Genomic DNA, 25,002 nt, shown 5'->3' with positions numbered 1-25,002 from the left:
AAGGGGAACTTAATTCTGTGTTTTGGGAACATCTCTTCCCAAGACTTTCTTGTTCAGCTCATGCTTGGTTCAAATGCTGAGTAATAAAGGCCAAAAGCCTGTGCTCTTTGTTAAAAAAATAATAGGTGAGATGGATGGTGGGTTTTATTTTAGGGGGGGATTCCTTATTGAGGACAATTGTCTCTTCTGTCCTAAGCTTGTACAACTCCCAGCACAAGGAGCACTCAGTGCTCTTTGTGTTTCTCAGTGCTAATGATAGATAAGCATTTATAACTAACAGTGACACCACGGTGAGGGTGGTTTATTGTCTCTGAGGCCAGTCAGAGTAGTGATGGTCATGGCGTGGGTAGGAGGTAGGCGGTCTGTTTTGGTGCTGCTGTTCAGGCGTGGGCTGGAGCCAGGCTGAAGCCAAACTTCATTAGCTGTCCACAGGTTTACCTGGTAGAAAGTCTGCAGGGCCACCACCACGAGGTTCCAGGGGAAACGGTATAACAAAGTTACCCTGAAAGACAGGCTCAGCTCAACCTGTGCTGCCCTCACCTTACTGCACTTCACCCATGGCGGACAACGTGGCCCCGAAGAGCTCGGGTGTCCCAGCCAGATCAGGGCCACCGACTCACCACAGACGCAGCCAGGAGTCTGGCATGCAAAAAGCAATGCCTGTCTGCAGAACGACGCAAAAACCTGTCAAGAGAAATTAATTCGGAGTCCCTAACTGACATACTTAGGCGTCAGACTGCTTTTCCTCTCAGTAATGGATGGGGAAATGAGCTCCCTGGGGACAAGCCTGGGGATCGCCAGGGAGAGGGAGTGAAAGCCAAAACTGCCAAATGCAGCTGGGCATGCAGTCTGGGTGTTTGCCGTGTGAGTATGCAATATAGTGCCGTGTTTGCAAAATAACAAAGTGTTACCACGCAAGAGCAGGTTTCTGCACGCACCGAGCTGGGCTCAGTGTTTGCCAGGCAGAGACGTTTGTTAAGCCGATGTCTGCTTGGAGCTCCCGGGGTTTGGCTTCAGCCATGAACCTCACTCTGGGTTGCTAAAGCGGAGAAGGTGCTGGGGACGCCTGGCAGGACAGAGCGCCAGAAGCTGCGTGGAACCTGTCTCATCTGTCTACAGATAGCTCCACACGGCTCCTGGCTCTTCCGAAGGCTGTGGAGAGGCTCAGGCAGTTCTTACACTGCCATCAGCGGCACTCTGTTAGATCTTCTTCAGCATCACCTGAAGTGCCTGTTTCTCTCCATAGAATGTGAAGACAGCCTGGGGAAACTAACTGCTACGTATGCTGTAGTTAAAGGAATACGATTCCCAGAAACTGTGCAAGAAAATCTGTTCAACTAGGAAAAAAAAAAACAAAACAAACAAAACACCCCAAAAACTGACAGGGGAAAGCACCAAGGCTTGCAAGTTGATTTTGTCACTTTCCTTATGGGGTAATTTTCCTGAGCCTTGAAGAGCTGGGAGGAGATGTTGCATGCCTGTGAACATCTCAGGAGCATGTTAAAAAACGACAGCATAACAGTTAAAAAAAGACAGTCTACACACCTTTTAGTGTGTACAATGTTGGAAGAGGATATGGTTATTTATGATGTACTCTCACAGGAACCATTTTATTATCCCTTTGGCTGCATCATTGAAAATGCTTAGGAAGTTCTGCTGTCCCCAAAGAACCTGGCACCAGTTCTGCTCCCCTCACTTTGTAGGAGTGTGAATGTAATACCAAAGTGAGGCAAAAAAGCAGGAAACTGGGAGCAAGAAAACACTGAGGATGATTTGCTTAGGGATAACATCACATTCTATGTCATTGAGAAAGTGTTCAAGGAAGGTCTGCTGAGGGAGCTGGATTTAGGAGCTCAGACAGAAGCAGATGTTTGGAGACCCTTACAAAAATATATGGAGTGAAGAATGTCCAGGTTGCGTCCCCACTTGGGAGTACACCCTGTCTGTGATGGTGCGCAGGAAGACGAACCACTTCAGCAAGTGGACACTGGCTGGCTGTGGTGGGACCCTCCTGCACCATCCGCTGGAGGTGAAGGGGGATGGCGTTCCTCTGTGCAGAGCAGCACGGCTGCTGTGACTGATGTTGGGTTGCTTCCATTGCTGATAACCAGCAGCCATGGAAACACCATGGGCCTTGCAGCAAGCCTGAGCCATAACTGTGGGTCCAAAGCCATCTCCATATCACACTGAGATGTCCTCTGGCATCAAATACCACAGGTACCCAAGACCTGGCTCAGAAAGGGTAGGCACAGGTACAAAGTTCTGTTGGAAGACCCACAGGAGCAGGAAGAAGTGTCCTCAGCAATCAGCACAGACATCAGCATTTCCTGGGACACAGGGACGTTTGAAAATAAACACTTGAGGAATGAGTTGATGTGGATGCTGGCAAGCGACTGAGCAGCCCCAGCCCTCCACCCAGCCTGGCTGGTGGGCTGGGAACTATGGGTGCAGCTGCAGCCCTGTGGTGGCCCCTTTCTGCCACTTGGCCCCAGGCAGGGCATGGGCCCCTGGGCTCCATGCCGCAGGGAGACCAATATGTATTTGATAAACTGAGAGGAAAGAGTTGTATCTTGAAGACTTGCCCTCTGATCTCACCCTGGATTCCTGGATGGCCAGCAGGAGCAGGGAAGTGATGGTGCCTATGTACTCAGCACTGGTGAGGCCTCACCTCGAGTACTGTGTTCAGTTCTGGGCCCCTCTGTACAAGAGGGACATGGAAGTGCTGGAGCGTGTCCAGAGGAGAGCCACCAGGCTGGTGAGGGGTCTGGAGACCAGGTCATATGAGGAGATGCTGAGGGAGCTGGGCATGTTTAGCTTGGAGAAGAGGAGGCTGAGGGGAGACCTCATTGCCCTCTACAACTCCCTGAAAGGAGGCTGTAGAGAGGTGGGTGTTGGCCTCTTCTCCCAGGTGAATAATGACAGGACCAGAGGAAATGGTCTGAAGTTGCAGCAGGGGAGGTTTAGGTTAGATATTAGGAGGAATTACTTTACTGAAAGAGTGGTCAGGCACTGGAACAGCCTGCCCAGGGAGGGGGTTGAGTCACCATCCTTAGAGGTGTTTAAGAAACGTCTAGATGTGGCACTTCAGGGCATGCTCTAGTGACAGAGATTGTAGGTTGTTTGTTTTGGGGTGGGTTTTTTGTTGTTGTTGTTTGGTTTGGGTTTTGTTTTTTTTTTGGTGTGTGTATGGTTGGACTCGATCTCAAAGGTCCTTTCCAACCATGAAGATTCTATGATTCTATGGGGGATACAGTCATTAGCAAAGACAGAAAGTTGCCAAGTCCACTGCCAATAATTTATTCAGAAAGGGCACTGGCTTCCTTGAAACATGTATTTTAAAATACTGCCTACATAGTTTGTTTTTTCCCAAATATTTACCTACAAGATAAATATGCCTGATGATTTCATTGAGTAATAGATGATGCGGGCTACGTTATCAATCTTGGGAAACTTCATATTTTCCATTAGGAAAAACCAGAGTAAATAGATCAAATTACTGTTAAATTTAAGATGTTGTTGTTTTAAGATGTTTCATGTCAGTTTAATGTCATTCCTTTGGGGCTTTTGCAAATTGAAATATTGGTATCATACCCCAAACTGCTTTTTCTTATTAATCAGAATATCTTTTCTGAATGACGTGCATTTTTGCTCTTCTGACTTCTTTCATTCTTTTAGTTCCCTATGTCAATAATTGTGTCAGCCAAAACCTCATCACAAATCTTTTGGTGTGGTGTATGTTCAAAGCCGTGTATTTCTTCAGCAATGTTGGGGCAATTACAGTGATGAGAATTAAGAGAGGCGGCTGTGCTCTGCTCCTTCCTGCTGTCTCTGAAATGCCAAGGAGCACTCTCTGACAGAGCATGTCACCTCAGCAAATCTCGTCCTTCAGACTAAAGTTTATGACATGCTGAGGAATATTTCTAATAGCCGTAAATTTTGTTCTCTGACACCCAACAGATGTCCCATTTTAATGCTTTGCCATCAAAGAACCATTGATCTCACCACGCCGTGCTTAGAAATACACTTTCTTTATCCAGTGTAAAGAAACTGGTCCTTTATTACAATTTCCTATATATCCTTTTGAATTGTGGCCATTTTACCAAGTAGTCCAGATCACTTTGCAAACATAAGCCATTCTCCTGCTTATTTGCTACTTTCCCGATCTTGTTATCTTCTGCATATTTTACCAGCAAAAAGCCTGTGTCATAGAATCATAGAATCATAGAATGGTTTAGGTTGGAAGGGACCTTAAGATCATCTAGTTCCAACCCCCTGGGACTAGATGATCTGAAAGGTCCCTTCCAACCTAGGCAATTCTATGGGCAGGGACACCTCCCACTAGATCAGGCTGCTCAAAGCCCCATCCAGCCTGGTCTTGAACATCTCTAGGGATGGGGCATCCACAACTTCTCTGGGCAACATGTTCCATAGTCATAGTCAAAGCATTTTTTTTAAAGCCAGCTCAAAGCCTGATCTCTGCAGGAGCCCGTGCCAAACAGGTCACCTTTGGCATTGTCTGCACCCGTGTGCACTTGGAGACCCATCCATGAGGTAGCCTTAAATGTATCTAATGATTCTTCTAATGCCTACACCTCTCTCATGCATGTTGATTGATGAACATACCATGTAACAGTCAAGTGTCTCAGGAGGGTCCAAGAATATATATAGTGTCACCTGTAATCTTGTTGGGAAAATGCCTGAACCTTCCTTTCACAAGCCTATGCTGTGTTACATCATGACCCCTCATATTTGCTGATCTAGACCCTACATTAAAAGGTTGTTTTAGTGATCTGGGGTAGCCTTCCTACAATGTACAATGCCTGGGGTCACCATGTTCTTCTTATTTGGGAGCTTCGGCAGCTTTTCTGTCCCGTGGTGATTTCCCTAGTTTCCCCAGAGATGCCGAAACATCTCTGGTTCTTCCCTCTAAGGCTTTTGGCTGCAAATGTTAGCAGATGGTACCTCACCTCCTCCTCTGTTTCTCCTGTGGGTTGAACACCACATTCACCAACATCATATGGGTTAAATATATCCCTTTGCTTGGGATGGGCAAGATGAAGCCTGTCGTGGGCTCCATAACCCTCCGGGCACGGGGTGACTTGCTCAAGCATCGACAGTGCCTGGACCACAGCTCCCATCCCAACCATGCAGGCAGCCTTCCTCTGCCACGGCCTCCAGTGGGACAGCAGGGAGGGCCAGTACGGCACGGTCTGTACCTACGGGGTATGAAATAGTGCTAACATGTACTACGTATTTCACAGTCATCTGGGAATCGAAGAGCTAAACAGTTATACAACAAGCCTGGCACCTCTCCGTCTAAACCTACACATCTAAACCTGGGAGAGATGATCTGAAGATTTTCATGTCAAAATGTTGCCAAAATCAACATGGGTTTGTGCAAAAAGCTGCAGTTCAGTGGTACTTAGGATTTTCTCTCTGATTACATTCTCCTGAGGAGTGGTCGACTCGGACCATAAGCACAGCCCAAAGCAGCTTGTGGGGGAAGAAGCCATAAAATTACTTTGACTTTCCAGTCACCATGCTCCCCTGAGCGTGTGCTCCATGAAGACTCATAATTGAGATGGCTCAGCATTCCTCCAGTAAAGGCAGTGATCTATCCACACCACAGCTGAACCATATTAAAATACCATCAGAATAACGTTCCAGGCTGGCAGCAGGGTTCATACACAGCCTCCTGTGCTTCCTTCAGCGCTCCTAAACTGCTGTTGAGGGGCAAGCTTCAATATGCAGGAGACATTAAACAAATAAAGGTATTAAACAGTCCTTGTATCTTATTACTGATGAACAGCCCATCATAAATAAATGCATTTATTATGGGCTTGTTTGCAAAACTGATTTTGCTTAATATGGCTCAGTCTCTGCTTATGGCACCACTGAAACCACTTGTAAATTAAAGGAAAGGTTGTTTTTTCTTGGCTTAGTAAATAATATCTTTGCCTGGAAGATCCTATGCCTTTCTTACTGTTTTCCTCCTGCAATTCTCTTTCATCTGTAGTTATATCATCATTTGCCTCTCTCCATGGAGGAAAACATCGCCATCTTCTAGGTCAGGCTGACTAAAGGTGTTGGTTGTCTGGGATCCAGCACTGTAGAAGGATAATTTCAGACTTTTGGTAGGAGATGAGTCCATCTCAGTATTATATTTAACAGGTACTTGCTGCTTACAGGCAAACGAAACAACCCCAGCCTGCAGACCGTGATGCCGGAGCTGGACTCCATGTCAGGGGAAGTTGTGCACGCGGCGGGACCTTCTTGTAGGCAAAAATCTAGAGGGCACGGGGAGATCATGCACAGGGCCGCTGCCTCCTCCTCTTAGGCACCACGTAGATATTTGCTGGTGTTAGTCACTGGTATCTGACAGTTCAGGCTTTCATCTAGCACCAACTGGACCTCATGTAGATAATCTTCTTTTTTTAATATCTTTGCTAAAGGTACTTTTGTATGTGCTTGTAAACATAAATGTACCGAGCAGTGTCTGTCTGGTGGATGGCTCACAGATGTTGGTGGTAGCTGGGGGGTGGCAGAAGATGGAAGATTTTGGATCTCTTGGATGTCTAAGTGGGCACTTTACTGAGAAAAGCTCTCTGTGATTCAGCTGGTGTTTCTGGGCTCATTCCCGGTGTCAGTACCAGGTGAGCACAAGGAAAGTGGTGGCTCCTCTGCAGCACGGTGCCACGCGTTAGCAATCAGCGGAGCAACCTCACCCTCCCTGGCAGTGACAGAAGCCGGTGCCAGGCAGGCAGGACAGCAGATGCTGCCCCATGCAGGCGGCTGGTTAGGCTGGCCCTGACGTTTGTTCAGTGCCTTGACTGGGAACTGGGACCTTCCCAGCTCAAGGCTGTTTCATCCAGATTTCACTGAAAAGATGCTGTATGAAGAGCTCAGTCAGCTGGACCGGACCACGATGGACTGGACTTCTGTTATACTCAGAAATCAAAGGCAACAAGATGACAGAGGATGGCATTCAAGATTTACCTTTAATGCGCTGTTTCTCACCTCTGTCAGGAAATACGGCGGGAAAGGCAGTAAGAAAGCATGCATTTTGCAAGATGCCTCTTTGGAAACGTCAAGATTTTGATACACTTGCAAAAAAAAGTTATAGTGAGTTTTTGCCCATTCATTCCTCTTATAGTAGGGAAATAACTCAGAAAACTAAGGCACCTTGCGGATTCAGCAGAATCAAGGGAGGCAGCGAAGATGGTGGGTCAAATTTGGGTCTGCTTAACGGTACAGCAAGCTCTTTAATGCCGATCTACTTGTTTGCTTTATATAAAAGAGGAACTTCAGGAATGACTCAGGAGAAATTAAGGCAAATATTTCAGAGGAGGTTTCAAGGTGCTGCCTTCTTGGTACCTCACCTAGAAAAGTTCCTTTTGAGCAAGGGATTCATCTCAGAAAAGTCACCTGTATGATCTGAGCTGCCCCACAAGCTGCTGAGCACAGAGTCTACCTCCCTGCACGTAAACTTTCCTCTGTGCTTTCAGCCTCTGGAAAAGCAGCTGATGGGTGTCCTGTGCTGCCGTAAAGTCCCTGTATACTGGAATGAGTTTCCTTTAATGAGCTGACTTATTTCAGGTGTGAAGGACACCAATAACTCTCACTAATTTGATGGGAGCTGTAAGCACTCAGCCCATAAAATATGGAAAATGGTGTGCAGAGGTGGGTAAACACACGCTGTCTCAGACAAACGATAGAAAGCTGCAGTACACTTTTCCCCTAGTCTGACACACACGTCAAATCCTGGGCACATATTTTTCAGCATCATTTCCCTTTTTATAAAGCAATCACACTACCAGGAAATTAAAATTAGCCATAGAGAGACAAATCCTGCAAGTTTTTTGCAGTGGAGAGAGGGAAAACGGGCAGAGCTTTCTCAGGAAAAGAAAATCAGGCTGGCTTTATTGCCACACCAGGTGTTGTTTATTGCAAAAGGACCTGGCTTTACTCCAGCACTCCGTTAAAAGCCCCAGACCAGCCATCTGCCCCCAGTGAATAAACTGACTTTCTGATACAGAGGGAGCTTTGCAGCAAAGCCTGCTTGGTACCTCCGTTTGTGCTGCAGAACGAATGGGAAGATTTTGCAAAACTCCTTACCAGACTTCTGGCATTATTACAGGCAGAGCTACTGACGGGAATCCAGCTGCGTCCCCGAATCTCCATCCTGTCTTCTTTCCTGAGGTGGCTGTGGAGACAGTGTCCCCAGGGTCTTGCTCTGTGTGTGTGTGTACCTGCATGATGACCAAGGTGGCAGCAGCTTGTGCCTCTCTACTGCCCTTATGACCCAGTTTCTTCGCTTTTCAGCTGGACACTGAGCCTCGTTGATTCTCCTCACTTTTCCTTTGGTAAAACACATGAGATCGCCTTGAATGCAAAACCTCAACAGACTTCTTACCAAGCTCGAAAGACCTAGTCCACCTTTAGAATGATTGCTTCTACAGTCAGCTTTGATTATTATTACTCATGTGCTAATCCAAAAATAACATGTTATATAAACAAATTGCTCTCCCCCCAGCCTCAAAAATTATTTTTTGAAAGGTATTTTTGCATTCAGTTAAAACGCTCCTGTTGATTGGTTTTGCACTCTGCCTCCTCTAGACTTCACAGATAAGGGTGGAGGTATATATAGTGACGGAGTCTGGCGGCGGGGAGGAAGAAGTATTTCCCAGAGAGGCTGTTACTGGTGTGTGTTAGGTAAGAGCTGCAGGCACAATCCTGTCCCACCGCGCGGGTGGGAGACCCAACGGCCTGAGAATATCATGTCAACCTGTGCCTTTACTCTGTCCGTGCTGCTGAAGTCAAAGGGTGCCTGGACATCACTTGGACGGGAGAGGAGGAGCCATCATTTCCCATGCTGTGTGGCAGCACTGTCCTCTGGGTGGGAGCACTGCAGGCAAGTCAAGAGACCCAAATTTTTGCTAATTCTGACATTTTCTATAGGATTGTGGGTGTTTAAATATTGAGCAGCCAGTTGATTTCTACGAGCTTTTGGGAGCAGCGGAGCTCTTAAATGGATTTACAAGATATTAGATATTTTGGGATATCTAATGTTTTGTAGAGGGAATATCAACTTGGCAGGGAGCTACACTAGATGAGGTCTTTATATTATAGCACCTCTACAATGGACTAGGGAGAAAAGATGGGCAGGAGCAGGGCTCAGGGTGATGTTCCTCTGGCTTCAGCGATGCTGGTCTGCTTGCTCTGCACACTTGAGTCTTGAGTCCTGAGTGACACAAAGCATAAAAGAAACAGATGAAGATTCCAAACCCACTTGCTCACTTATCTGAGCTCTGGCCTAGAGCAGTTCTTGCAGTAATAGCTGTGACTTGGCCCTTCTTCACCTTCTCAGTCTTAATTCAGGGCTTGTTCCACCTGGTCAGCACGTGGTGGCAGGAGAATGGAGAAGTGAGATCTCACTAAGGGAAAATAGGAAAATAGAAGATGAAAGCTGGAGAGAAGTGGTGATACCAAGGTCAGACAGGTCATTTACATGGGAGCCATACAGGGTTGTGAAGAGACAGCAAATCTCATGGAACTAATAGAGTCAATTCAAGCAGTATGTTGTGTTATAGCTGCCCAAAGACATCCTGAATCCAATCTGCATGAAAAGAAAAACTGAGCCTGTCTTGTCTAGGTAAACCACGAGGAGAAATACTATTGAGTGGTTCAAGCATCAGATCTGGAGTCGGGAAATGGATGCTTCACCTCTACTTGAAACACCCCCCAGCCCTGCCCCTGCCCGTGTGGTGCTCCAAGGCAGGCAGCCCCACCACCAGCGTTTGGTGGCAAACAACATTTCTTGGTGGTGGCAAACGCAAGCCGACAAACCCTGTACATCTGGGGCACCTCTGGAGGGCAGCACATGGTCAGCAAGCTCTGCGGCCTCCTGAAGAGAACCCTGCATTGCTGCCCCTCGCTTGGGGCACAGGGGGTCCTACAGGTGTCTTGTGTTGTCATCTGGAGGGGAGAGGGTGCCTTTACAAAGCATTTTGACTTCTCTTAATACAGGGGTTATAAATAAGGCAGAAGGGTATCAGACTTTTCATTTGTGCCTGATTAGGGAAGCTTCAGCTTCTTATGTATTTTGGAACAGCAGCAAAGCTTTACAGAAGAAAGGAAAGAAAGATGTTTGTCCTTGAAAATGAAACAGTCCAAGTCTCTCACTGAAGCTCCAAGTGAACTGAGGACTGGAGGTGCTGGGCCACCCCACAGGTCACTCTGGCTCTGTGATGGGAAGGATCACCTGTAGCAAGGGTCCTGAACACTACCATTTCCTCTCCTGCCACAGATTTTTGCTGTGATCCTGGTCGGTTTTCTTAATGACTGTGGCTGGATGAGGCTAAAGGCACGTGCCTGTACTTGTACACCCTAGCTGGTGTGAGGTGGCCCATGTCTTCCAGGCAAACTTTCAGATTGTGTAACGTGGCCATACCCAGACTGGCTGTTGGCAATGGTGTCTGCTCCATGCACACCCCTGAGCTGTGCCTGGGTTTTATCTGGGACAGCAGTTCCTGGCCTGGAGGCCAAAAATGTGCCAGGAGTATGGTAACAACAGTACGGAAAATTGAGTTCCCCTGCCAGGGAGTGTCTCCTTTGGGATCTCCAGACAGAGTCATGTCTTTATGTCACCAGAGGTAAAGTTGCAAACATGCACGCACGTAGATGCATAAGTTATATACAAAGGCATACTTATCTTAAGAGATTAAATATAGGAAACTTTTTTGGGTGCTTGGATTTATAGCAAAGGTAATTTGGCCCCTAATGCTCAAAGAACTGCCACTGGCAATTCCGTATCTCTGTGTATTTACAGATCCAGGCCACAGTCCCTGTCCCAGAGGGTTTGTGGTCCCACTAGATACCTCTCTGCTAGTGGGAACAAAGGACCAGCATAAATGATGATATGCATTTTCCTTTGATCCTTCCCCTGGTTGGCATTATCTTCATTTGATAAACTAGCTCCCTGCTGCCAATCAGTCCTCCCCCATGCTGCCTTTATGCCAGACCACACAGAGGAAGCTCAGAGGTACTTAGAGTGATTTTAAGCGTGCTGACTAGCCTTCACAGCTCTCTGTGCCCCAGGAGCAGAGCTGAATGCCATACATCTTATTTAAATTGCCATCTTAATGTGATCTCTTGAGGCCCTTTAGGCTGGGGTTCGGATAGAGCTGCACACTGAGTTCATTCATTTTCTTTACCTTGTTGCATATTTCACCAGCTTGCTGATCTATAACTAGGTCAGCTTCATAAAGCATCATTTCTGTTCTAGGACTTTGTCTTCAGCTGAGAAGACATAATCGGGGAGGCTGGGTAACAAACGAGTGAGGCTGCACAGGTCTGGGAGTGAGTGTTGCTTTTACCTATTGTGGTAACGCTTGTGAATTGAGGTAAGCCACGTGAGACCGCTCCATAGGCACTTGCTATTCCACACTGGAATGAAGGTGTCCCATACTGGTACATTGCCCAGCGACTCATACGTCCCTACTGTAAATGGAAGGTACCCAGAGAAACCTTCATGTTGAAGCTCTCGTCATTTCTAAGTTGAACACTGAGATGGACATAGGCAAAGTGTTTAAAATGGGGGGAGTGGTCCAAGGCTGGCTAAAAGGGAAGAAATCTCTGTGAAAGGTGGCACAGTGGCCTCGGTGCAGCAGGCAGCCACCATGCGGGCACGGCTGCTGGTGAGGAGGAGCAGAAAGGGAAGAAAAACACTGAGAGTGTAATGGCAAATGCTCTCAGTGTTTTTCTTTGATTGTAAGCAAATCTCCATTAATTAAGAAATACAGAGTTGAAATGGAAGTCTTGATAGCTGAGGGGCAGGACGGGGCTGTAATATGGACAAACTCTGCCATAAAGGTGACATGGAGGGAGGTGGAGTTGGGTGAAGAAGGACTAGAAGAGGAAAGCAAAGCAGGCAAAGAAGAGAGGTGTAATGGCTGAGTAGGAGTAGGAGAAAGGGAGAACAATTAAATGATCATCGATCCCCATTCACACTTGTACAAGCTGTCTGTTTTTTACAGGCTCTCAGGAGGGAGGAAGGGCTGCTCAGAAACAGCTTTCTCTGTCACTTTGAAAAGCAAAGCAAAGTGCTTCTTCACACTAGAAGGGAAAAGCCATAAAACAGCACTTTGCAGAAGTGAACTGAGTTCCCATGTACAGCTAGAGTCTTAATCCTGTCCTTACCTGCGTCTTGTTCTGTACCAGAGACCCCACTTGTGTCAGTTTTTGACTCAAGCAGCCAAAGTGTAGCCCTTCAGTGGATCGCAAGGGATGGAAAAATAGAGATAAGAACAATCTTATACATGAGGAAAGGTGACTTACCTTTTCTCTGGACTCATAATCTGATTTTTCTGTTGTAGCTTTTCTCCTTACCTGAAATCTACTAGCACAGGAATTTACTTTAATGGCCATGTAATCATTTTCCAGACAACTATTAAATTTGGAAGTGATAAGCTGTCTTATTATCTCAGTTCCATTTTTTAAAAAATGCTGTTCCTAATAAATTTCAGCAGACATCTGCAAATGAGGCAAGCTTTATATAAGGGAAGCAGCTGAGTTGCAGCATTGAAAAATACAGGAGAAGTCTACATATGCACCCCTGTGCGCGTACACAATAGAAAAAGATGGGAATATGTAAGCAACCATCTATTTGGGGTTCTTACCAATTAAACCAGCTCCATGTTAAATAAGGCTTAGAATATGATAAATTATTGTGAACTTTCTAGAAGGTTCTGAGGTCAGATCAAAACAGTTGTCTGCCAACAACAATCATCTGGAGACCTTGGCCTCATGTCTTGGCCATCAGTCCAGCCAGTCAGGTCGCCTAGTCCTGGTGCAGCTGAGCCTGCAGAGGACAGTTCTCCAGTGGTGTAGTATGTGGGAACAATGTGTTTTATTTGAAAGTAAATTGAGCAAGAGCAAGATGATCTAAGCTTCGATTCATCGGATGGTTCCTTTACCAGAGAAAAAGATATTCTGACTTGCCTGGGACATAGTTCCAGCAGTGTTAGCACTGCTTTCAGGCACAAGTGTCTCCAGTGGTGTCCCAGAGACCACATAGTACCAAAAGGGCTTCTGCAAAGCCACACCCTAACATGTCACTCAGGCTTTGGCAAAAAGTCATTGGCTTCCTGTATACTGCCTCTGTTCGTGACCTACACATAATCAACAGGTTAAAGGCAGTCACAGATTGTCCTTTTTGCTAGGTAGAGGTTTTCTGCTCTTCTTGGTCCTGACATACCCTGAGCCTGCGGTGCAAAGGCTGGTTCCTTCCACCAGCACAGTAGCATATGCAAGGATCACCTCACGTACCTCCAAGATGTTTTTATGTCCCAGTGGGATGTTTACCATTTTTCCAGATCAAGGCATTCCTGAGCTATCTTCACCAGCTGTTCCCCATCAAGGATTCATGCACTCAATTGTTCCTGCCTGTGTGTAGGACCAGGAGCTTGCAGGCCCACCAGTCCAACAAGGCAGGTTTCACACCACAGCACTGCACCTGGGGCAACCTTAACGTTAGTGGCGAGGTCTCGCAGCTTATGACCAGAAAAGCATTTACAAGGTGTCATCTGCCATACCTACATGTGCTTGGGGTTTTGGTGAACTTTTGCTGTGGTAGAAGAGGTCATTCTTGTTCTCTCTCTTTTGTCTTTAATGTGTCAGGTATCTGCAGAGCAAACGCCCCTGGGAGAGGTATGGTGTTTGGGACACATCTAGTATACTGCGTTCAGCTTTGGGACCCCCAGTACAAGAAAGGTGTTGAAAAACTTAAACAAGCTTAGCAGAGGTCACTAAGATGGTTGGGGCTGGAGCACATGACGTATGAGGAGAGGCTGAGGGAGCTGGGCTTGTTCAGCCTGAAGAAGGGGTGGCTTCAGTGGGACCTAACAGCACTTTCCAATACTTATAAGGGGGTTATCAAGGAGATAGAGATGAGCTTGTTGATGTGGTGCAGGGCAGGGGGTCAAGAGACAGTGGTCAGAAATGGAAACAGGGGAAGTTCAAACTAGGTGTAAGGAAAAAATGTTCATGATGAGAATAACTAAGCTTGGAGCAGGTTGCCCAGAGGGGCTCTGCAGTATCTGTCCTCTATTCAAGACGCTGGAGACCTCCCCAGGTCCTTCCAGCCTGAACAGTTTGGCACTGCTGTGACTCCTGCTTTAGGTTATCTTTCAAACAACATCTTTCTGAAAGGGATGGTTTGTCTGTGGTGGTGACAACAGAATGAATCTGTTTATATTCCCAGCATGCGGAGAAGGGATTTACTTTGCAGCAAAGATTTCAAAGGGTCACTCAATCCTGCCATCCTGTCCTGGAGTCTACGCCAGTCTTTACAAAACCCTGCTGTATGGGAAAGGTAAGTCATAAACCAGAACGGGTGAGGAGGGGAAACGGGCTTTTTCCCCACACACACCAAATTGTGGTGGGTCTGCTGCAGCTGTGTATTTGGAAAGAAGCCTCATTTTTATCATCATTCACAAATGCTTGTAGAAACCCCAAGCAAGGATTGCATTTCCTTTCAGCAGCACTCATTTTAGGTTTTTCTAGGGAACCCTCTGCAAGGCCGTTTTCTTGTACTTGGCTGAGCTGGGATGGGAAAGAGATCAGGAGCAGGGCTGGCCTCTCCATGCTGCGTCTGGTTCTTCCATCTGCAACAGCCTCATTGCAGAGGGACCAAGCCTCCACCGGGAGCCAGGAGCTTGTGTGGAATCCCTGGGAATAGCCTCTGCTTTCCTTCCACACATTGCTACCTGCGTGTTTAATTAGCCAAGCTGTAACGCTAACCAGGAAAACAAGCATGGTATTTGGATCTAGAGCTCTGCTCTGTCTTTAGGAGCTGCTGAAATATTTCAGGGACTTATGTCATCTGAGATGGTTTACCTCTCTGAAATGTGAATGTCCAGGGCATTGTTGCCTCATTAAAAAATAAAGTTACTGCCTGTTAAGTCTGCGTTGAAGTCCTGGGATGAAAACTGTCTCCTCTTAAGCATCCTCTGATTTTCGTGTGATGACGGCAGACTGCCAGCTAATTACGTGGCTGTCTTGAGAATAGTCACCCAGCTCCCTGCAGGGGAACTGCTGTGTCTCCAAACGCATGGACTCTTAATTTTCTGAGAGCAGCAAGCAGATCACTCCACAGCTTGTAGCTCAGAGGATAATGCTGCAGCAAGAGGGAACTGGGACTTCAAGATGTTTTTCAATACAAAGCATGCTTTTAAAAAGTACCAAAGAAATCCAGCTAGCTTATTTTCCATACAGGATATATCCCGGCTCTCAATGCTCCACTTATTCTGCAGGGGTGTAGCAGTGTGGGATTTGGTTTTACATCCGAAGAAGAGCTGCGACAAGGTCAGGTCCTGGGGCACAGAAGCACCTGCTGTGCCAGGGGAAGGCTACAGGGATATAAAAGGATTTGGGTGAAAGACCGAGACTTTTGGTAGAATATGATTTCCTTTCAGGGACTGACCAAATCTCTTTCCAGCAAGTTTATTAATATTGCCATAGTGAGAGGAGAGCCTGGCAGCAATGGAAAGCTGTAGGTCACTGTCCCAAAAGCTTCCTGCAGGAGGAGGGAGTTATCTAAACAAACACGACAATCAAAGAGAACTGGGAGGACCAAAACGGGATACTGGTTTCTCTGAGCCCATACAGCAAAGCTGAAATATCCCACCTTCTGATGCCAGTCCATGCCCTTCCCCAGGTTCCCTCTCCTTCAGGGGTCTGCACGCTCACGCTTTATCTCTCACCCCCGGGCAGATGAAAGAAAAATGTTACTGGTAAAATTTTCTCTCCACTGTTGCTGACAAGCAATCTATCCGTTGCTTATCTTTAACACCCACTGCGCGAGAGAGAGCCCTGCTAGCCTGTGTGTACTTCTAAAGGTCTTGCAGCTGATATGGAAATATCTGACCTGTCTGCATTCACTGGACCTCACATTACAGTGTGGATTGACGTTTCCTCTAGACTTGAGGTCAAAAGCCATATAAAAATAAAAACCTTTCATAAGATGTTATAAATGAACTTACTCTGTAGCTGGTCTGACCTCCTTAGTATCCCCGACAAACATGTCAGTAATATTTTCTGAGATAACAGTGTTCCAGAACAAAGCTCCTCTGAGCGATGAAGGGCACCTCTGTTCCCAGAGCACTGTTGGAAAATAAAAGTATCCCCTTGGTCCAGTTCCTGTGAGCAGTACTAGCATCTTTCCCATAGGTCAGTCCAGCTTTGAGATCCTGATGCTTTTTATACTACAGATTTGTTGTCACTAAGCATTGTTGGTGTTCCGGGTTCATTTGTCTTTTTTAGGTGGCAAGAGCTGAAATGAGGATGTTGAGCATGCGTGTAGGAACTCAGCATAAAAGCTAGATGGACACAGCCTTGTCCTAGTAGTAGCCCACCTTCCAAGGACTCTTCTCCCAAGCTTTCTCAGTGTACTGTGTTATCTACCGTCATCATCATTATTAATCATCTGAACCACCATACTGCTTTGAGGCCTGTACTTAGGAACGTGAGCTCCCTGCAGCAGAGTGCACCTGTGTATAGCTAGAGATGGTCCATGCTATAGAGAGATCACAACATAAATGAGATCGGAGAGCTGGGAGAAAGCAGGTGGCAGATCCCCCGCTCGAGGCTCGCCTGCCTCGTCACCTCTCCTGACAGCAAGGAAAAGCTTCCTTTCCACACCGACTCAAAGTGGTGGGCAGTGTCTCCCTATATTAAGCTCTACCCTACTTAGGAAACCCAGAAGGGTCCTTGACAACCATATGCTTGTTACTAGGAAAACACAATTGTTCTTAAATCCTTACAGGGTGCTATCTGCTCCTGTTGCTTGGCTGGTGGGAGTGCATCCATCCGTCTCCAGCTAAGAGTTAGCCATCTCCTCTAAACTAGTTTTCCAAGGTCCCAGTATAACCTTGAGAAAGAAATAGGAACTTTCTCCACTTGCCTTTGCTATTCTCTTCAAAGTGTAATGAGTGCTTCCTTTGGAAGTGCCCACTAACTAATGGAAGATGCTTAGGTAGGTGTCTCAGACTAGGGCTTGACTTCTATGTGATCAGATTAATTGAGATTAAAACCAACCCTGCAGACTAAGTAAGAGAGGAAAAAGTTGAGCTGCCCGGGTAAGCAAATAGTTGCTGAGGGCTTTCATGAGCTCTGGCTGCATCATTTTAAGTTGGTATTAAGTGAGTTGAATTGCACCTCAACTAAATGCTGTGGAAAAGGGCGTGTTTCTTCCCATGTCTTTATGGATGTTGCAGCTCTCACCCAACAGCAGATGTAACTGGTCTTTATGGACGTCTTCCACAGAACAAAGTCTAAGACCCCACTGATGAGTGGTGAGTCCTGGTGGCAACAGAGATACCATTGAAAGCCTCAAAAACCTTATAAGAAGAAATATGAGGAAATCTGCAGAAAAGGGCAAGAGCAAATATTAAAATATCCTCAACTTTTTAATCACCATCCTAGTTGAATCTAGGACTGCACTCTGTTAATATAAAAATACCAATTACGTTTATTTTGTTAATGCTTGGCTGAGGAGGCCGGTAGTCTAATGCAGTTATCAAGTATCTTTTCACATTCTACTCCAAGGTGAACAGATGGCTTTTTTGAAAACCCCTTTCTGCAAACACAGGATGTCAGGTGGATTACTCAGTTGTCTGTTTTACCTCAAACCAGGACATGAGTGTATTAAATAAATGGAACTAATTCCCATTTGTGCATTAGTTAATTGTGCAGCAAAACAGAGCCTACTGTCAGGTTAGTTTCCACTCAGTACAGGTAAATTAATTAACTTTCCAGTATGTTAACAGAGGAAAATTGGGCTAGATACAAACATTTTGAAGCTAGGTAAGCCATCAGAGCACACATTGCAAACAGGACCAGAAGTCCTTTCCTCCTTGCGGATATCAACAGGAGTTGGTTTGATCCAGCCCACAGTAAGCACCGTGGTCGCTCAGTCTGGCTTGGACAGGGCAATGAATCAGTAGTGAGTACATGAAAGAGATATCTACAAAATCCCATTGAAGATTAAGAGATTTTGAGGTTAGGAAGAGCCATTAATGACCACCCCAACCTCCTGTAGGACACAGTGAAAGATTTTCAAGTGGTTAGGTCCAGATGTATTGCATCGCATCTGACTGTATTAGGAATACAATCAAATACTATTGTATTGCTGCTTGCTAATAAAATTAAATATGTATAAATGTATTAAATCTCATTAACTGTATTAGAAATACATATATCTATGCATTTATAAAATGGATAGGTGCTGCTGAATATGAGCGAAGATACTGTGATAACTCCCATTTGGCTGTAAATATCTTTGAGGAAGACTCTCTCTAAGCTCTGGGGAGAAACGGGGATGTTAAGGGCTCGTCTGACTCATTTTGGGTATTTGTGTTATGATGGAATGACCAGAACCCTGAAACACTCTGTTATTCTGTGCCAATTGAAACAAGGAGGTAATGCTTAGCTTAGAGGTAAACGTCTGCACTGCAGGCATGCGTATTTCCTAAATAAATCTAACTGTATTTTAACTGGAAAGCTTTTAGGATCTAAGAAAAAAACAAACAAACAAAAAAAAGTGTTTCTTAGAGAAACCAACAGATGGCAAAATAGAAAAGCAACAACACAGTTGATAAAAACTGTCCTGGAAGAGACTGTAGATTGGCCACATCATTAAGGTGAAAGTCCCGGGCTCATTTGTCATGCACCAGAAGTAACAATGACAAAAAGCTCAGCCTTGAATCCAGCGTGCTCCTGGGATTTTACTAGACAGGGACTTGCGGCTGCCCAGTGAAGACTGACATACAGGCTGCATTTCAAAAACACTTCCAAGGGATTAACTTTTTATTAGAGTTAATCAGAATCAATAGCAATTTAAGTTGCTTTCTTTCAGATGCGGGAGGGATGGTGAGCGGAGCGAAGGCAGTAGAGGCTGTGAATAATGATAAGTACACATGGTGTGTCTTTGTTGTTGTAAATAGGAATAATTCTGCCAAAAGCAGTGCTTTGATTTAACTTGACTATTCAGTCTGGCCTATTATTACACTGCACAAATTACATGGTTTAAAACTTTTCATTTCTTTGATGCCTCTCTTAATGGGCAGGAAATTTCAGTGAGAGATAGGCATAAACCACAAGCAGAACCGTTTTACATCTGACTCAAGATAGCCATGTTTCATCAGCATTCCCAGATCAGCTTATTCATCTTCAGTGTTCAAAGATATTTCAAAACAGAGGCTGAAGAGAACAAAAAAACCCCCAAAATCAAATTGCTGGTGAGATGCTGAAATGCACTATTTGCAAGACGCTGCTCAGAAAATTTCCCACGCAGAAGGAATGGTGAGACATGAGAGGTTAATCTATAAACTCAGACAAAGCAGAATTACCCCTTCATGTAGCGGAGGTTTCAGTCTCGTCTGCAGTGCTGAGGTTTTGTTCTGCCCTCCACGGGGGCTCCAGGAGTTCACATGGGCTCATTACATAGCAGGGACGCAGGGAGTATCTTCTGTCCTGCTACGAGTCAAGTTGGCAGACCACAGGGGAGCTAATGTTGTGACATCAGGAAAGAGATACTTGAACTCAACATTACTATCTACTGCTCATAGGGCATCAACTCACACAAGTCTTCCCATCAGTGGGAACCTCAAGAGATGTCCTGTGGACCTCAGAGCTGGGGAAGGAGGAGACCTGGACATGACTTGCCCTGGACTCCACTGCTTAGTGTGGAGCTGGCTTTCAAGGCCATGGACCTCTTTAGCCCTCTTGTCCTCTCTCCTTCCCTCACCCTGGGCTGGTTCTGTGGCCAAAGCCTGGGCTGGGGGTGGCGTGTGGACACCTCATGGCATGCAGCATCCCTGCAGGGACATCTGGCAGATCCACCCCAGCTGGAGCTCCTGCTCTGCAGATCAAGGATGCTATTCCTCATCTACTCCTGCTGTACAGGAAGGGTAGTGGTGCCAGGGAACTAATAAAATTTCACATCCAACATATTTTGCCTTCTTTCTGTTTTCATAAAAAGACAAGTGTGTCTCACCATTTTCTCTGTTTGTAGAGCAGGGCATGGAAACAAAATCAGGGACATATGTTGTGTTTGTTCCAGCAACTGTGTGGCTCACATATTGCAGAATAAACCAGCAAGCACGGGCACACAGAGCTCCGTACGGCAAAGGTATGCAGCCCCACACAGCAAAGCCGATACGATATAATGTCTATAACACCTATAACGTCTATAACACTCCTATAGCTCCCACTGGAAGCTTTGGGTTTGGCTCCCTGGGCACTCATGAGGGGTTGACCTTGTGCATTTTTGTGCCTTTTTCTTATACATATTGCTGACAATAAATTGCCATCTGACATAGAGAAATAACTGGGCCAAAGTACCCTCAGGCAGAAAGGAGCAAAGGAAAAAGCGTGTTATATTCATGTACAGTTTATAGCTGCTATAAAAGCACAAGCTTCACTGTGCAGTATTTTCAGGAGCTCAAACCCTAGTAATAGGGTTGGACTCAATGATTTGGTTGGACTCGATGATCTCAAAGGTCCTTTCCAACCATGAAGATTCTATGATTCTATGAATAATAGGGATGTGAGTGGTATTTCCCATGGGTGTATGTGTTCTTTAAGGAGGATGATGTGAGGTCATCACTGCTGTCCAGATTGGCATTTTTGAAAAAGGCCACCCTCTGTCCTGCAAAACCCCTTGTGCCTTATGTACCCCCTCCCTTCTGCTGATGGCAGCAGCTCAGGTATGTACCAAAGGTTAGCTACTGAGTCACTGGAACCAAAGCATCCAGTGACTTATTTGAAAGCTACTTGCCAGCAATGGTGATTCACTGCCCCAAATTGGAGGTCTTTTTCATATGAATTTGAGAGTAATTTGATTATCTTTCTGTTTTCCCAGAAAGATTTTCTCATTTCACACTCCCTTTTTTCCCAGGAGTAGGAGCAGCACATCAGCCATACAGTGCTGGATGCTCATCGTAGCGATTTCCAAAGTGCTGTCAGCACGGTATGCCAGGAATCTTGTTTCTAAACATCCACTCAATGTATTCTGCCTCTGCAAAAGTCTCTAGGCCCCTTGTCCTGAAAGCAAGAAAACTGCCCAGACACCTCCTTGGAGTGAATCTGCCTTTGCCTGCCCTTGCTGCACAGACCTTTAGTCACCAAGCCAGTCGTCCTGTCTGCTCTCAAAGCTTGAAACTCCATCCCCTGCTTGTCATTTTGGCAGCAGCCTCATTACGCCGAGTCCTTCCTGACATGGCTTCCAGCTAGGAGGGATTCAGCCTCATTTGTGGTGAGAGCTGCCTGGAGGAGCTCAGGACAGAAAGCAATGAGCAGAGCCGGATTCCCCCCGCTGCTGAGCATTAGACTTACAAAGCTGTCTTCCATGTTGCCATTAGTGTTGCTCAAATACCGCGCTCTTCTCATATTTTCTGAAGTCTTGTATTGAATTAATAATACCTAACTTTATAATGGCTTCCAGCGTGAGATCTTAGAGTGTTTGCACGTGGTGGTTAAGCACGAGTTGGTAATTCGCAGGTGACTTGGTCATTAGGTAGAAGAAGCAGAAACAGAACCGGGGCTTCCTAATTAGCACAACTTGATGCAGCTTAGCAGAGCGTGAAATCCTGCCCTTTGGTTTGCTCAGGACCATATGTGCTATGTAATGAAAGTTAATTAGTGGTGGGTGATCGTTTACAGGGTGTGACAACTATTTCTCTAAGGTCTTGGGATTCATACCTATTTTTTTGTTTCGTATCTGCCCGGCACCCAGCACACTGTGTTGTTTTCTGTTACCAAAGAGCTGTGAGTGATAACAGCATCATCGTAATTCAGGACAGTCTCTGCATTTTCTGACCTGGTATTTTTTCTGCAGATCAAATATCTAACCACACTAAAAATGAATAAAGACATAGTCTGCACGGAGCAAAGGTGCAGTCTGGGCTGCCAGTCTGGGATGGAAGAAGAGAATTATGATCTACTCTTTTGGTCGTCTGAATTGCAATCCCACTGAGCACACCTGGGAAATGCCGTAAATTCAGACATCCAGAGCAGAGCTCTAGACTTTCGTGTGTATATTGTCTAACACTGCCTGACACGAGAGAGAGAATGTTTTCCTGACTTGATTGGGAGAAATAGTATCCTGACTGTCTCTTTTCTTTTTTTAACTCAGAGAAATGTAAATAGTCCAGGCCGTGCATGCCGTGTGGCTGGGAGCTGCAGAGGAAATGAATGAGCTGTAACAACAGGGAGAGAAAGAGGCAATTTCTTGCAGCAGCAGACTGCAAGATGAAGGCTATAAATTTAGTGTCCAACAGAGTTGGGGAGTGCCTGCAGACATGTTGAGTGGGATTCATCTGACCGACTCTGGTATGGGAACAAGGAGCTAGCCACCTTCCCCTCTGGTCAACCAAGAGGTTGACCACAGGATCCCTAAAATATCAGCATTAGTGAGAAAGGGAGTTATGGATGACCAGCACAACTGTAGTTACCTCTATGCTTACATCAATATTTCACGTGTGAGTTTATGGCTGCTCATACTCCAGTGTCCAAAAAACCCCAGCTTTTCACCCGAGGTTGTCCCTCTGTATTGCATGTCTAATAGACTAGAAACTGAGAGCGGAGGAATAGCTGAGCTGAGGGTCAGGGCTAGATTTATTTACAGTGAAGTGATGGGATGTGTACAGAGGTTAAGTGTAAAAGTTAATGGAAAAGCTTGAATGAAAACATGAGGGCAGTTGTACATGCATCACACATAAAATGGGATGTGGTCAGTGGGGCAAGTAGAAGGATATAAAGTAAAGCTCTGAAGGAATATGAAGCTAAAGATAACTTGATACAAATCAAAAGTGTGGCTGTACTAACTTCCTTCTTTTAAATCCTGTTCAGAGTCTGCTGAAGTCCCTTCGAGGAGAAGGGCTGATGGGGTCTGGTAGGACATGCTGGATCTTGAAGGTCAGAGCAGGCAAGCTCAGGAGCGGAGACTGATGACTGGAAACCCCAGCCTTCTGTGCTTTATGTTGGGCTGCAGTGAAAGGTGGCGTGGGCAGAGCTCCCTACTCTGTGAGACCATCAGTTGTCGGGAGAAGGTAGTGTAAAACCTGCCTCCTCTTCTTCTGTGCTAGAGGAATATTTCAGAACGAGGGGCTGATACTGAGTTGTCTTGACTTATGCTGGTTTTCCCAGCATTCCTACAATGGTCAGGGAAGAGCTTCCTTGCTCCTGAGCATTTCACTTCAGATGGTGTTTGGGAACTTTGCTGACAGTCTGGACAACGCTGGGGCAGGTTGTGATGTGGGCTGTCCGTGAGAGGCTGGTTTGGGTGGTAGCCTGCAGTAGTGCCCCAGCAGGATGGGGTGAGCTGGTTTCCCTGTCCATACTGAAAGGTTGCTGCAGTTTTCTCTGAGGAAAGAGAGGGTCAACTCTAACCAAAAAGCCTTCCAAGCTGTATGAGACAGAAACAGACGTATGGGAGAAGGGATGAGACTTGAGAGAAGGTATCAGACTTGATGAAGTCTTCAAAGTGTTACTGACTTGGGATGAAGGTCTTGGTTCACATGACCATCCAAGCTGCCAAAATGTTATTTCACTCTGGAGTCTGAATCTGGAGTGGACTGACCAGTTCACAGTATCAAAGGTTTCAAAATGTTGGTTGGGAGGGACATCCAAAGATTCGACATCGGTTGGCTCTGCCATGCCTCTCATGTTACTGTGGACACTCTGAAGTGATAGGATGTATAATTGTGTTTATAACGGTGACTGAAGCCCAGCAAAGACCACAAATTATTTTGAAGTTTGCCTGTAGTTGCTATAAAAGGAATTTTGGTGCCTAAATGTCTTTTGAAGGGAGTTGTCAAGGATCAGGCATAGAGTCTGCGGAAGAGCAGGGAATTGAACAAAGTATCCCAAGTCTCAGGCTGTGTCTAACCGAAGAGCTCCGCAATGGAGGAACATGAACAGTACCAGAGCATGGAGGAGCACAGAGCAAGGCTGTTTTTTTTTCTCCAGTGAGGAAAAAAAAAGCTACATGCTTAGTTTCCCTGTCTTCTTGGTTTGCCCAGAAGTAGGGGTGATCACCCTACAAAGAAAGCAGTAGGATCCACTACAGTTGGGCATTGCATTAGTTTGGCTTGAAGACATGGGGTACGCAGCCCAACAGCAGAGGAGAAAAGCTCATGGGGTGAAGTCAGGGTGGCTTTCCAAGGACAGTGCTGGCCAGCTGGTTTGTTGATATGGATCCTGCTTCATGCTTGTCTTGGCCACACAAACTGCCTTGCAGCCCATAAAGTGGATGTGGAAAGGTTGTCTGTATTCCTGTTACTGTTTTGATTGGATTTTGGGGGGTTTCTCCATGCATTGAATTAGATTGAATGTGTCTGTTCAGGCTAACAACAGAGATTACTTGGACTATGTGAAGTCTGGGACACTGAACAAACTGAACAAACTATCTTTGCAAATAGGATAAGTATGTGCTTCCAATACAAAAAACGAGCCCTTAGGGCAAAACATTTAAAATGGCAATTTTGCCTCTATCTTTCTTCACCATCCTCGTCAAAGTAGCTAGCAACACTTGTTACCACTTATTTATGCATTACACTTGTAAAATGTGATTTAGCAACCAATTAGCTCCACATTCTTGGAATGAATGTGGTTGAAGATTAATCCAGGTGGTTTACACTTAGAAAACTGGCAATTTGTCTTAAACAAGCTTTAAAACATTGGAATCTTCTAATGTTATTGGCCACTCAGAAATTGCAGAATTGTTCTGGAAATGATCGCTTAAAACAGATTTAGTTGTTTTGCATGAATGTTAGCTTTACTGTCGAGGTTCTTATCAGCCCGTGGCAGCTTGAGTCAAATATAATCTACAGCAGATTGAAACTTCAGAGCATCCGGCATTTATGTGCCTGACGGGAGGGACTTTGGAGCTGTGAATCGATGTGCGTTTGGACTCCTTGAACTCCACGAACTGACACAGTAAAA

The sequence above is a fragment of the Chroicocephalus ridibundus genome, chromosome 2 (genome assembly GCF_963924245.1).
Source record: "Chroicocephalus ridibundus chromosome 2, bChrRid1.1, whole genome shotgun sequence".
NCBI lineage: Eukaryota > Metazoa > Chordata > Aves > Charadriiformes > Laridae > Chroicocephalus > Chroicocephalus ridibundus.
This window is presented reverse-complemented; position numbering follows the sequence as displayed.